Below are 14,597 nucleotides of genomic sequence, written 5' to 3'. Positions count from 1 at the left end.
TGATCCTACATTTTTAGTTACACTCAAAAAGGGCATTGTGCTAAAGGGCCCTTTGGGGCGACGGTGAAAAACTGCGCAGGGTATTAGAACCGATGTTGCATGCGGTTAATGCTTAAGGCTGGATTAGGAAAACACTGGAATTGTGATAGCTGACTCAAGGGTACATTAGGACTTCGTGCTGGGTTTGAAAATTGTCCCTTAGCCAGCAATGAGAGCGCCCCGTGGGATTACAGGCAGACGCTTTGCTCACAGTACAATAGAGCTTCAAAACTGAAGGTCTCCCCACAAGGCATTCAGTGCAGCTCACAAATAATGGGAAAAGAAATGAAGATGGAGAAGCATGAGGACTAGAAAATGCAGGCGCCATTAATCTGATACCAACATGATACGCTCGCCAGCTATGAGGTTCAAAGCTTATCAAAATGTAACGAAGTCAAACCTATACAGATGAAAAATGTGTGATTACTCATATATGTGTGCAATATATATATATATATATATATATATATATATGTGTGGTGTTGAAGCAGTAACATTTCTAACAAATATTTGTATTTGTTCATATGCAAAATATGCAAAAATATTAATAGAAAGTATGTGAGGTAATTGTAATACCAATACTTTTTTGAAGTCACTTAAATGCATCTGTCAAATGCTGTAAATATACAGTATATCAGTATACTCACATATATAGTGACACTTTGTATATGTGCATGCACAAATACATTTATGCATATAATTATGCTCTATGTAAGAAAAAGTGTTTGTGATGATTACTAATTGTAATCATAATTGGTGGTCTGATCATTATCCAAGTCTCAATTAAACACAATCTAGCTAAACTAATAACACACAAACCAACGGTACTGTTTGTATTTGTTTTTTGAGCACACTGGGTAAACATCCCCAGTGCAGGCTAGAAAAAGTAAGCGAACCTCTGTGGTAATGACTTCTTCAAGAGCTAATTGGCAATGAAGTAGATGAGATTGGAAGTGTGGGCTTCAGAGGTGCTTTGCCTATTAAATAAAGGCACACAAAGCCTGTTTACTGACAAATCTATTCTTCTCAAGAAAGATTGGTTATTATGAACTTTGAGGCCTTGATGCAACCAATCGCATACAAATGGTGAAAATTCAGGATGGTTCCTTCTGCAACCTTCTTGCAAACGCTTTGTCATAGATTACAGTCTAAAGTCTGCACTCACAGATGTACAATAATGGTGTGTTTTCTGTTTCTTCTTGATTGAAAGCATTTCTCAGTGATCCACTGCTACTGTTCTGCAATGTCTGTCAGGCTGTTTAATATTGCCAAACCCACCAGTGGGTTCTTGCTGCTTATGTACCAAAAAGACTGTGACACACCTAATGTTCTGGCTGCGTCTATGATCAATTTATTCAGAATATTTCAGCCTCATGATGGCCTGTCTTACCGGCACCGACAGTTGGTCCTTACGTCAAGACACAATAGGAACAGTCCAGAGATGCAAATGCCACATTTAGAATCAACCCCAGCCCTTTGATTAGCTCTACTGTGCATGAATGATGCAATGACCAAGAAACAACAAAGCAGCCAATTGTCCAATTATTTGTGGTCCCATGAAATGGAGGGACTAAAAATAGAAAGGCTGTGATTCTTATTAGGTTCATCCATTACAGAAATATAACTGACACCCATCTCTTCAAAGAGCCCATATCCTGCATTTATAGAGTTCATGATTTACATTAATACATGTTTTCCCAAACTGTTTATCCTCTAGAATTAAACAGGCTGTTTTTGTTACTGCAGTTTTAGGACAAATATACATCAACAACCTCTTTGTTCAATTGCCTGCCCTGTATTGTGGCTATACAGCTCTTTTCTATAACGTCCACCACGAGTGGGTGAAAATAACCTTCAGATATATGTAAATGTTGGATGTTTTTGCAATTTAGTTTCCCTAATTAGACTGCACTGATGGAGGATTGGATGATGTGCTTTAAACAGTATTTATACACTATGCCAAACTCTTTCCAGGAAAGTCTGAGCGAACGGGTCCTACATAGTACTGAAAAAGGATTTGACATGTACATGAGCCCAACTACAAAAGATTTTCCAGCAATGTGAAGAATGCTTTGACCAGGAAAATAACTATTTAAGCACCCAAATGGTTCTTTGAGCTGTGGTGTTGTGACATCATTTTGGGAGAAGGACCACACTCAGACTCTATATCCTCATTCCTTTCGCTCTATATATCATTCCCTTCATTACCATCACCTTCATGATGAACAGGTCATTACATCATCAGACGATCAGACTCATTACGGGGGGATACAGGGGGATTGATACGTTTGGCTTCACGGCCCATCACAAAGCCACCTCCAACTCCAGCCCAAATGTCCTCTGAGCTTGCCTTCATATTTCATACTCAAGAGCGTGGTCCTAACTAGCAAAAGCAATCTTTAAGAGCTATCAAAACCTAAAACTAATACTATTTTTAGCCCTGCCAGTAAACCATTTGAGAATCAAGTGAGATTCCACAAATAGATTTTAAACAATTTGAGCATCTGTAGATAGATGCTCAAGGGTACCATTAAAAATATGACCAAAAAACCAGACTCATTTTTCTACACTAAACCATCCCACCATGAACCACTCTGAATGACTATGTGCATCAAAACCACTAAATTACTCAGATGTTATGAGAAAAAATATATATATTTTCCAACTTTCAGCTGGATGTATGTGTGTGTGCCTGTGTGGGCCTCTTGTCACTGTCAGACCTACAGCTCTGGGGAACTGTCTTATTCCCACATCCGTCAAGACAACTGAGCAGGTCAGGACAGGTCAACCTAGCGTCATACAGCATATGCAGGCAAGGGGAGACATCACAAGTGCTCTGTTTTTAAACACTACATCATCAGTGAAGACAGCTTCAAAAATGGATCAATCTACTGGCTAAAAACACTTTCAGTTACTTAATAACAGACATTATTTCACTGCAGTGGAAAAGTGCTTCTTGAGCTCCACTCTGATGAAAAAAACAACCTGGCCTGCTCAAACAGGTCAGGCTGGTTAAGATGGACCATCTTAGCTCTTCACCAGTAAAGGGTGTGTTTATTTTTTTTTAATCATTTTTAATAGTTTAGCTGGTATACAAACCTGATCATTCTAGTCAACCAACAGGTGCAAGCTGGTTGACTCGCATGACCAAGGTGGCTGACAAGTATGCCTAGCTTGACCAAGCTGGTCGACCAGCATAACAAAGGTGGTTGACTAGTTTGACCAGCATGAACAAGGTGGTTCACTAGTATGACAAAGAAGGTTCACCAGTATAATCAGCATGACCAAGGTGGTTGATCAGCGTGACCACACTGATCCACCAGTATAACCAGCATGACCAGACTTCTCAACCAACTTAGTCAAAGTGTCCATGCTAATATACCAGCTAAACCATCAAACTCAAGTTATGCTGGTCAAAAGCTAAGCGGGTCAATCAGCATAAATACCTTGCTTACCTTAAAAAGAGGCTGCTGCCACTGTTGGGTAAAGGCAAATATGTGCCGCCTAGGTGGTCCATAAAGGGCCAGGCGGTTCTGTGTATTGCGCAATATCTCTCAAATAAAAATCTGCTTAGGGCCCGATTAAGGTTTGGGCTGGCCCTGTGGAGAGCACTGCTAAATATAGTACACTGGCAAGACGTTCTATTAAAGTATTGACTGTCATCTCTGAACTATAGAATTGTGGTTTGCTGTTAGCAGTGCTAAAGTAGCACAGTATAAGATAAGCTCTGCTGAGCTGTCATGATGTATTCATGGCATGGTTATTTCAATGTTAAGTGCCATTTTTTTCATTTCTGAAAGTTTTTGTTCACAATAATAACCCTGAGCACAACAAATATAATCCACTCTCGAGACCTAGAACCAATTGGCTCATAAGGGCCTCTAACACTGCATGCTAACCTTGTTTAGTATTTAAAATATTAAGATGAAAATGAGATTGATTAGAGGAGAACAGGGTAAGATAGACCAGTGGAGCAGAATCAGGTAGAAATAATCATTCTATGCAATATCTGGTCCATAAGAGCACATACAGGTGATTGGTGGGGATGTAAAAGGAGTCACCGGGCTAGAGGCAATGTGAGTCACTGACCCACCTTACCAGATAGTTCTGAAAATATTGTAGCATACCCTTGTATGGACCATATGTTTGCCCAGTCCGAGCCTGGCACATCTGAAAAGGCGGACCACGACCCCGATCCAGACCTCAGCGCTGTCAAATCTAGATCTGGACCTATAACCAATGAACTATTGAGAACTATTTCATTTTCATGGAGCGTTCGTTTTAACTGACGTAACTTTTCTAGCCTTTACGGTTCATGTATAGCAGCCAATGAAACCAGATACACTATAAATAAGGAGACCGGCCACTGGCGTCTGTTTACGGACAAAGTCTCCTTTAACAAAAAGAACCGATCAGTCTGCTGGTTACACCGTGAGTGGAGGATCCCCCCTCGATATGGAAATAGACAAATCAAAAGTATCAAAAGACAGTAACCAGCCAATCAGATCTGTGCATTATAATGAGTGATGCGACTCAAAGAGGCGAGAGACCACAGTCAGAAAAGAAAGAGGGGAAAGTTCATTTACATGGCAGCTTTAAAAAGAGAAAAGAGGACAGTGAAAATTGGGCTTTTAATAAAGTATGGACAGACGTATACATGTTAATATTACTCATCCCCTGGGCAGTTCTACACCAGTATCTCTCATATGTTCTGAGAATGTGTCAATTATTAAAAGCAGTATTGTCAAGCAGCACAACGAGATAAGTTATTAAGAACTTTATTTTTCTGTTTCATTTTTCAATTTTACTTGAAATAAGAAAAGAACATTTTATTTTATTATTTATAATTCCTCCAGTTCAATGTGAAAACTGGCCTTTAAATTGCTGACTACATGCAAAGTTGAGTATTAGTACTAGACTACTTCAGTATGTAGAATATAGCATTGAATCATACCCCTGGTCTAACTCATTACATCACCAGTAAAGTCGATTAGCAGTTTCTGATGCTATATGATGGTGGTTCCCAACCCGGCTCCTGGAGGACACCCTGCACTGCAAATTTGAGTCGTTCCTGCTCCAGTAAGGGTTTGTACATTAGCCAAATAGCTGGACCAGGTATGTTAGGAACAGGGTAAACACTAAAACTGTTATATAACATACTATTTTCTAGAAAAATGAGAAAAACTAAACTGTCTGGAACAGAATTCTCCAGGGAACCAACAGCAGTTCTTCTGTGGTTCACTCAAAGAATACATTGTGAAACCTTTCGGTGGAACCTTCTGTTTAAGAGTACATGAGAAAAAAAGTGGAAACAGGTGCAACCCCTGAGATGGTATCAGAGTATATGGTATCATATGGAGTAGGTACAATTTTTCTGGTTTGCACACTTTTTTAACACTGGACTATTGATGAGTTGTTCTTTCAGCCTGTTGCTAAAGCTGTAGATTTAAAGCCTAACTAAGGTCTAGGATATTACAGTAGGATCAATCTGGGTTTGGAAAATTAATCAAAATCATTCTTCTTAATTTTAATATATGGAGCAGTCTTCCAAGCAATGATGTGCTGAAAGGCGGAAATGAGAAGAGAATATTTTTATAGTACATGCACCTTTTAGTCTCTGTTACGTAAGACACACACACATTATATATATATAGCTTTCATAGATGCACCATATAGGACACATAAATATACATTTATATATCTACTGTAGACAGAACTTTCAGGAATGGCACAAAGAAATTGACATCCATCTTTAATCCATACGTGCCCTAAAAGGGACAGTGGGCACACATGCCTATATCATTGGGCAGCCCTAGATGCATAGCTCAGGGAGCAGTTGGGAGTTAGGTGACTTGGTCAGGGGACTTCAGTCGTGTTCTATCACATCAGGGGATCAAATCAGCCAACTTCCAGTCATACTGCCGTCATACTTCTCCAACCTTCAGGCTATGGCTGCCCTGTTAGTATACATCAGCAATTATTTCTTGAAGCATGAGAAAGTCCTGTTTTTTGCTGGTGTACCTTCATTAGGTGGAAACATTTCAAATCCAACCATCAGACTGTAGAATTTGATCACCCAGTAAAAATGTGAGGCTCACCAAGTTAATCAAAAAGCTATTTTTAGGTTGCTGCCAGGTTGTTTGAAGTGTGTTAGAGCTTCTCTGCTCTTGACACCTTATTTGTTTTCAAATTTCAAAAAGTCTCTCTCATTTCCCCCCGAGATAAGACGGGTGAGACATCTGGTTACAAAGAGGCTGTTCTGAGGAGCTGAAAAACTTCACAGGCGCGTTTAATCTCTGCCTCCTCCACCCCCATTAGCTCCGGCAGCTGTTGGTGTCTGCTACCTTGGTACGGGTTATCCCTCGGTGCTTGCGTCAGTCAGCTTGACACCGACTGGGCACGGCAACCGCTGCAGCCACTGCCAACTGCTCCTCATTTACCATGCACTGACGGCCACAGCCGCAGGTTTTCACCTGGTGCTTAAAACCATCAGAGTGTAACATTTCCACACAGCTGTTTTGGAGACTTTAGTAATAGGTGCAGGATAAAGGAAGGTCATTGTTTTCAGAACTTTCTGCCTGTCTTTTTGTTTATTGGTTTTTACAGCAAGAGAAAAGTCAACGAACATGTCTGTGAAATGCCAACAGCATTAATTACTGCGAAGATGAGTTGTCATATTTCATGTGGCAAATAGAAAGATATGGTAACATGCCAAGGCCTGCAGTGTCACTGCAGATCCTGGAATGGGTCATCGTGGATCAGTCTTTTATTTATAACCACTGATAATCAGTGAAAATGGTTTCTACGTTTTTTTTGCTTCTCATCTCACTCTCAACCTCATTTGGACTCAGTCTTGTCTCGGTCATGAGATGAGGCGGACTCAAAAATCGTCTCAGGCAATGTTAACAGACACTGAACTTCTGTCCAACAACCCATTCAAACGGAATAAATCAGTCCTTTATCTACATGTGATATTTAAGGGTTTACAAATAAATGTGCTTAACAGCTCAACTCTCTACATTCTCAATTAGAGCCACACCAGATAGCGGATGCATTGTACAATGCTGTTAACATAGCAGAAATAGACCATAGCAGGCCTACACAATACAGTGAATTCTGCTCTAGTGGTCCTAACTACAACAATACCAACCATAACAGTAGATGCTCCCTCATTACAAATGACACTTGGGCATTCCCCAACATGAATAATCCCTAATGGAATTAAGTACAGAAAGTCAGGAAGGGCTTAAGATCAAGCTTGAGACTGAATCATCTGCCTACACACATTTATAACCTTAGTTTCAATTACACTTTAAAGTTATTTCTGCTACTTAGCTACTGCTATTTATGCTCTTTTAAAGATACCAGGTTTATTTGGAACAATAATCAAACATATTAAACCACTTTTGGTTCTCTAAAGAACCTTTCAGTGGATGAGCTTTGATAGCATGAAAAACATACATAAGGTATGTATGTCCCTTGTTTAAAACTATTCTCATTGGTCTGGAATTGAGAGGAAGAATAAGTCCTGTTGGGCCCTGAGCTTTCTAATTTGAACAATCCATACCATAACACCAAATACCATAGAAGGCCTATAGGCACTACATTTCAAAAACAATAAGACCAGACACCACATAAGGCTTAATACACTACAGGAACACAACATAATGTCAATGTCAATCAATTAAAACATTATTTTGGATTTTCATAAGATTCTAAATACTTACACCTCATTTTGAAATAGTAATGCTTCCTTTTCCTGTTCCTCAAGTTCAATATATTGACCAGTTAAGCGAAACATAAAAACCCTAAAGAACTAGGTAACTAATTCAGGTAACACAATGGCGAATCCCAAGACTATGTATCTAAATTCCCAACAGGTTCCATCTATTCACTGCTAGTTACTGGTAGTTACAAGTCACATTTGTGTAATTACATACCAGAAGCTATATTCTGGATGGAGCTCCATTTCAATTCAGTTCAAATTCATTTATATTGTGGTTCTGAGCCAATGCCGACACTGGCAAGGAAAAACTCCTTAAGAGCAATAGGAAAAACTTTTGAGAGAATCCCAGATTCAGAATTGGAGCACATCCTCCTCTGGTTGACATCGGATAGCACAACGGATAACAAGACAGCAGTAGCTAAACTCACTAATTTAAAGGTCTTTCTGGATCATTTGGGGCATATAGGTACATTTCTCAGCAAACACACAACTACCTTTCTGCTTAAAAATGACACTGATGGAAACATGGGAGTTGAAGGTTCGGTGCTGTCCTGATTAGGACATACTTTTACCCATTAAAACTACCTGGCAACCTCGTACCTGGTTACTTTTCTGCTTAACCTCTTAAACTCCTCAGACCACCAGGGATTCCAGTTCCAGTTATAACTTAAGAAAAACTCAGCCAGTTTGCACTGCATTGCATGTAGTTACGATATTGTTAGCTAGCCAACACTAGCGTCTGCTTGTCGATGCGCTTTGCTCTGAGTGCGTTGGTTGGCCCATGTTGGCCCATGTTGTTGCATACATTTTATTCCTAATAGACAAGTCACTGCTTTTGAGCCGACTGAGCCTATCAAACAAGTAGTTGGCAATAAGGTAGTTTGACCAATGAACAGGGAACAAAAGATATTTACACCTACTAAACTGACTGTGCTCATACTACAGTCATAGAACAGTTACTCTTGTGTCAGACCGGGAGACAGTGCATCACTGAGGCTTTGGATAGACTTCCAGTGAAGCAGGATATGCAAGAAGCGTCCTTTTAATAAGGCCATCTACAGTACAGAAAGCAATTACTCGCTAGGGACCCTGAAACGGCACAAATCAATGATCTCACGCCGAGGCAACTAGTAGAGCCCGCTATGATATTCTGCTTCATTCTGCATCCTGTAAACACTGCACCAGTACTGTGGAACTACCCTGCAACCTGTTCCATTCAAGAAGCAGTGCAGTTGGATTTAACACAGGCATTAGTCTGTGTAATCTCCCAACCTGGCTATGTCTTAAAAAATGACTCATGCCATTATTATACCGAGCCATTTTTGGCTTGAATTGTTATGGTTTGTAATGATGTTCACTAAAGTACACTTAAAAGTGTTTTCTGCGCGGTTTAGTGCTGCTTATGTATGTGTGTGTTTTTTGCAGCAAGCAACCTATGAGGCCTGTGCTGGTTTTACAGGGCAGTTTAATGGCGGAGTCAGAGCCTCTGCAAGGGTGATGTATGAAGACTGAGAGAATGCTGAGCAAGCGGGGGATAATTTGTTCGTAACCCTCACACACACTTTTTTTCATCAACCCCCACCCTGCTCCACCCTTTGCTTAGATTTATTATTCTGCAGATAAGAAAGGAGGACATTTTGCATTCTATATTAGCCATCTCTCTTCTAGCCATAGAATGAGAATAGGAATATTTCAGAAGTGCTGGATACGCTCTAATGGAAACAAAATATTTAATCCAGATTGCTAGCAATAATGTATAATGAGCATAATGCAATTAAATAAAATGTAATGAAATGACATGTAATAAAATGTAGCCTAATGTAGGTTTAAATTGTAAATGAGTCCTGAAAATGTGGGCAGTCATATTTCGCAACTGATATATTGTATAATATATATATATATATATATATATATATATATATATATATATATATATATATATATATATATATATTGTATAAATATACAAATTAGCATTTACCTGCAGTTTGTTCAAAATGTTTTCCCTTTGGGAGGCTAATATATAATAATTTATATATATATATATATATATATATATATATATATATATATATATATATATATATATCTGCACATGGAGCACAACTTCTCTTTATTTTCTACAGGTTACATTTATTTATTCATATTTATTTATTTGGCTTTATGTTGTCTTCCTAGCACCCCAGCCAACATACTCATGTGGGGCTCACATGGGTGGAATGTGGGCTATATGGGTTCCAGGTGGGTTCCAGGTGGGCATATGCTCTGAGTGGGTTTGTATATACTTTGTTACTGGGACCCTAACTTGGTTCCCCAAATGGGCCTCATTGTTATTGTCCAAATTAATAAAGCATGAGTTTCATCTAGGTCCCTGTATACAACCTGGATGGGGCCCATGCGTAACCCCTAAGGCGCAATGTGAAGCAAATGTAGTTATAGGTGGTAACTACATTAGGTGTGTAGCCCACATTTTGGGATAAAAGTGTCCCACGTATCCATGCTTTTGTCCACATATCAATACATGGCAGTCTAATCTGTTTCTGGTTAACAAGATTGAAATCTGATAGGTATGTCGTACATAAAATGCAAATCAGCTCATAACATGACATGTTTTTCATTTCTTTCTGTTCTTTGCAAAACATGACTGTAAATTCTGCAAGCTGAGGTTGGGTAGCAGTGTTAGCTACATAATCAGGATTAAGTTACAATGAAAAAGTAAGTAATTAGATTACAGTTTTAGTTATTCTTACCCTGTCTGTTTCTAATCCAGTCAGCCAGCCTGTGTTTGTGAAATTCTGCTGCCGTTGATGTTGATGTGACTTTTTCCTCTGTTTTTTAATGACTCATATGGAGCTCACATGTGCTAAAGAACTGGACGAGAATTTTACAAGCAAAAGAAAAATATTATCATTGTCCAAAGTAAATTAGACTTTCTAGTAGTAAACCCTTTCTCAGCTTTAAAAGAAGCAAAAGATGCAAAGAAACATCTGAATGTAAGAAAATAGCCATTGAATCCATGTAAATGAGCTAGGACTGCAGTATGGTTAGCAGGTGTTGTCTAACTCCTGCTTTCTGGTCCTAAACCAGTGTGCAGGTGTGTTTCTGTGTAATACTGTAGCTAGTACTAATAGTATTACTTAGCATCAGTTTATAAGACAAATCCTCTCTAACATAGTGGAACCTTTTCAAATACTCCATTTTTTAGTTTCTTGCATAATTTAAAAAGGCAGCAGCCCTTTACACTGCCCAGCATAACAGCATAGCAAACACCAGCAAACCAAGCTTAGCTATTTGTTTTAGCTGGATGTTTCAACATATAAACCTTTCAAAATAATATATCTTTAACTTTTAACAACTTTTACATTAATTTTGAAAATGTAAGCTTTTATTCTTTTCCCTGTAAAGTTCTCATTTTGGAGCTAATGTATTTTTCAAGCAGCTATGAGATGGGGGATTTTTTTCTTTAGTCTTTATTTTAAAATTAAATCAAATTAAATCAAAAAAAATTTTCACAACAAATGCTGTCACAAAGCAGCTTTACAGAGATCCGGGTCCGAGCCTCTTTTGAGCAAGCCAGTGGCAACAGTGGCAAGGAAAAACTCCCGACACCGGATAATAACAATAATAAGCAAAACAAGAACAAAGACAACAATACAACAAAATTGAATTAAGAGAAAAACGGAAAATGTGCAATCAAGCCATAAAAGAGGTGAGATGATAAAGTCCATGCAGATAAACAGTCACAAGCATAATCATGCAGTGAGGCAAAGATGAGTAAATGCAAGAGCCAGAGCAGGACAGTGGGCTGCAGGGTAGTGGAGAGCCAGGTCATGCAGTACTGGGATGGAACAGTTGGAACTGGGTATCTCAATACATGGCAAAGAGAGAGAAAAAAGAGAGGAGGGAAAAACACAAGGGGTTAGGAGGAGCGGATCTAAATTATAGGGGGGATTTTAAAATAAAGCTATAAGAGCTTGTATATTTGAAACGCACATGCATCCTGCCTGTCTTAATATTCCGCAAATCCTTGTAGATTTGGATTTTTCCCCATATGCAGCGTCTCTTTTACTGATTTTTAAATGCTCAAAAATATGTTGCCGTGTGGGGAAAAAAAACCTATGATTCGGCTGACAAAATTCTGAGTTGGATACAGCTCTAGAAATAGGCACACGTCTACAACTGCTGCAAAACAGGAGATTCCACTCTTTCCACTGTAGTCGGCCTAGTGCAGCACAGCCTCCACACTCCACTGGGAGTGAATGCCAAGCAGGGTAAGGTCATGATGTATGTACCTAAAGTGTACTCTTCTATACCTAAAGTGAAGGTGGAAAAAACATTAAAACTGAAAAATTATGTTATGTAGGCCAAAGAAGTCATTGGTTAACAGCTTATAGCCAGTCTCTTGCAATATAAGTAAATCAGGCTTTGACAGTTAATGTTAATAAATTATAATTTACCTACATATCTACATAAAATCAGTGTAGGAACTGTGTTACGGCACTCTGTAGTATAGTATTTCGAGGTCATCACTCATTCAGATTCCTATTATAATCTCTCGAAGAAGACACTTATTAAAAGAAGGGATGGAATGACCTCCTAAAAGTGTTGCTCTGTCCTTTGAGAAATTACAGATTAAGACAAATGTTGTTTTGGTGTCCCACACCAAAAATGTCAAAGCGTTATGTTTTGACCTGAATTAATTTATTCATTATTATTATTATTATTATTATTATTACTTGTTAGCCATTTTAGAGGACATTTAGTACTCGATTTTCTTTAGTGGTGAAAGACTAAAAAGACTTTCTTAGCAGAGAATGGTCTGCTACAGAATGGCTTCACAGCAGTGGAGAAAGTTAGACAGTAATGCATTTCATATTTATAGTCTCATATAATCTACACTAAAACAAGAGGATGCACTAGAAATTCCTTTTGGTAGTAACAGTCATTCACTGTTTCCCATAAATCTGAAATAAACGTTGGAGGGAATGGTGTTTTGAGATTGGTACACTTGTGATTACTTGGAAATAAATACTTTATTCCTGAATGTAGTCCTGAATGAGCACTGGAAACATAGTAAAGCAGACAGCTGACATGACTGCACTGCATGTTTACACACACACCAAGGCATTTGCAGCAGATCCTTTAAATCCTGTAAGTTGTGAGGCGAGGATCGCTCATTCTTCCTCACATTTGGCTGACATTTATGACCAAGGGGGAGAGCGCATCTATGTCAACCAGTCATAATCAGTATTAACCAGTGATTTTGGTTATTTTACCCACCACCACCACCATCCTCACCTATCATCAAGTGTACACACCAGCTGTTACCTCTTTTTTTTTGCCCCCTGTTCAAATCCAAGTCTCTTAATGCTGGGTATTAGCCGATACCGATGTAATACAATCTTTGTGTTGGTATAAACAATACAGCTACATAGTAGATGAGCTGCTGATTACTACTGAAGTAAAATCAGTAGTAATAGTAGTAGTAGTAATTATATCAGTTTCTTTTATGAGACATTCAGGACTGATGTATTTAGATTAGTAAAGACTTTTCTTAAAATCACTGTGTTTAATATCTTATAATCCAGTCTGACTCTCCTCCCTGACCAGTCAGCTCCCAGCTCCATTACAACACTGCAGTGAAGCTACATTGTGTGTGTGTGGGCTGATATCTGTTGTTGTTTGTCCACCACTGTTGTGAAATAACTGTTTTATAGTGGATGAATGTGCTGTGATTTAGATTTCTATAGCATTTGTGTATTAGCATTAGTGTTCGGTTCTGGATGCTCCATTCAGTGCTAGTTTAAAAACAAGGAAAAGTGTAGGGTGTATAGGTTTATACAGTAAGAGAGAGAGCAACGCCATGGCAAGTAATTAGCTTAAGCTAGGCTAGTATTAGCAAACAGTTGCTACAATTGCTGCTACAATTGAAGGAGAAAAGCAACATCCTTGTCTCTTTCAATGCCTTTCAGCATTCAGAGGTCTCTCCACCGCCCAAATGCCTCCACGTGTCTTTACCCTCGCCTAATCGAAAAACTTTGTTCAGCTTTTGTTTGTCAGATCTTTGCCTTTTTGGCTGGATCTTGGCCATCCCTTATTGACAATGATTTTAGATCAACATGTAGCTAGAAAGTACCAGATACACAGTCTCCCTCTTCCCTTCTTTTCCTCCGTCCTGTACACAAGCCCGACCGCCCCCTCTTGCTGATTGGCTGAAATAGCATTGTGTGGCTGGAGCCGGGGCAGCGTGTGAACACTGGACTTCTTCCCAGCATGCAAACATACTGGAGAGCTAGCAAACTGCGAGGAAACATTTGCTGAATTTTATAAATAAAATATATATTTATATTTATAATTATATTTTATTTATAAAATTCAGCAAATGTTTCCTCATGGTTCGCTATAAAATTGTATTGGATTGAAATCATATACAGCACCTTTAACTGTTGGTTCATTGTCCTTTAAAGTGACTGTCCTAAAATCGGATCTTATCACTAGTTTTATGTCGGATATTGTCACTGTCCACATACTTATGACCTGACTGCATATGCCTGATTCTGTATCATATGTGCATATATGGCCATAATTTAATATTCTTTTTATGTAGGAGTAGTACTCAGCACCATGCTGTTGGGGCTATATTGAGTTCTGTCTAAACGTCCACAGATGTGGTCGATGTTAAAATTGCTGAGAGGGAAGGAAAATAATGTTTACCAGTTTCATATTTGCTGATTCGTCAACTGCATGTAATTCAAGCTCATGCATTTGTATTGGACTAAATCTGAATGAAGTGCTGGGACTCTGATCGCAGGGATTGGTATGGTTGCATATG

The 14,597-nt window shown here is 38.8% G+C and overlaps 1 protein-coding gene across 6 annotated transcripts in view; it reads left to right on the top strand.

Moving 5' to 3' along the window:
• Positions 1 to 14,597, top strand: part of frmpd3 (FERM and PDZ domain containing 3) — a 155,234-nt gene that overhangs the window by 25,248 nt on the left and 115,389 nt on the right. The window contains exon 1 of one of the 6 annotated variants that reach the window (XM_072663366.1): positions 10,463 to 10,480. The exons of the other annotated variants lie outside the window; for them this stretch is intronic. The gene's annotated coding sequence lies outside the window, so the exon portion shown is untranslated. Of the gene's footprint in view, positions 1 to 10,462; positions 10,481 to 14,597 lie in introns of those variants that run through there. 6 annotated transcript variants of the gene reach the window in all.

This window comes from Salminus brasiliensis, chromosome 19 (genome assembly GCF_030463535.1).
Source record: "Salminus brasiliensis chromosome 19, fSalBra1.hap2, whole genome shotgun sequence".
Classification (NCBI taxonomy): Eukaryota; Metazoa; Chordata; class Actinopteri; order Characiformes; family Bryconidae; genus Salminus; species Salminus brasiliensis.
Note: the sequence above shows the minus strand (reverse complement) of the source record. Positions and strands in the feature narration are given on the sequence as shown.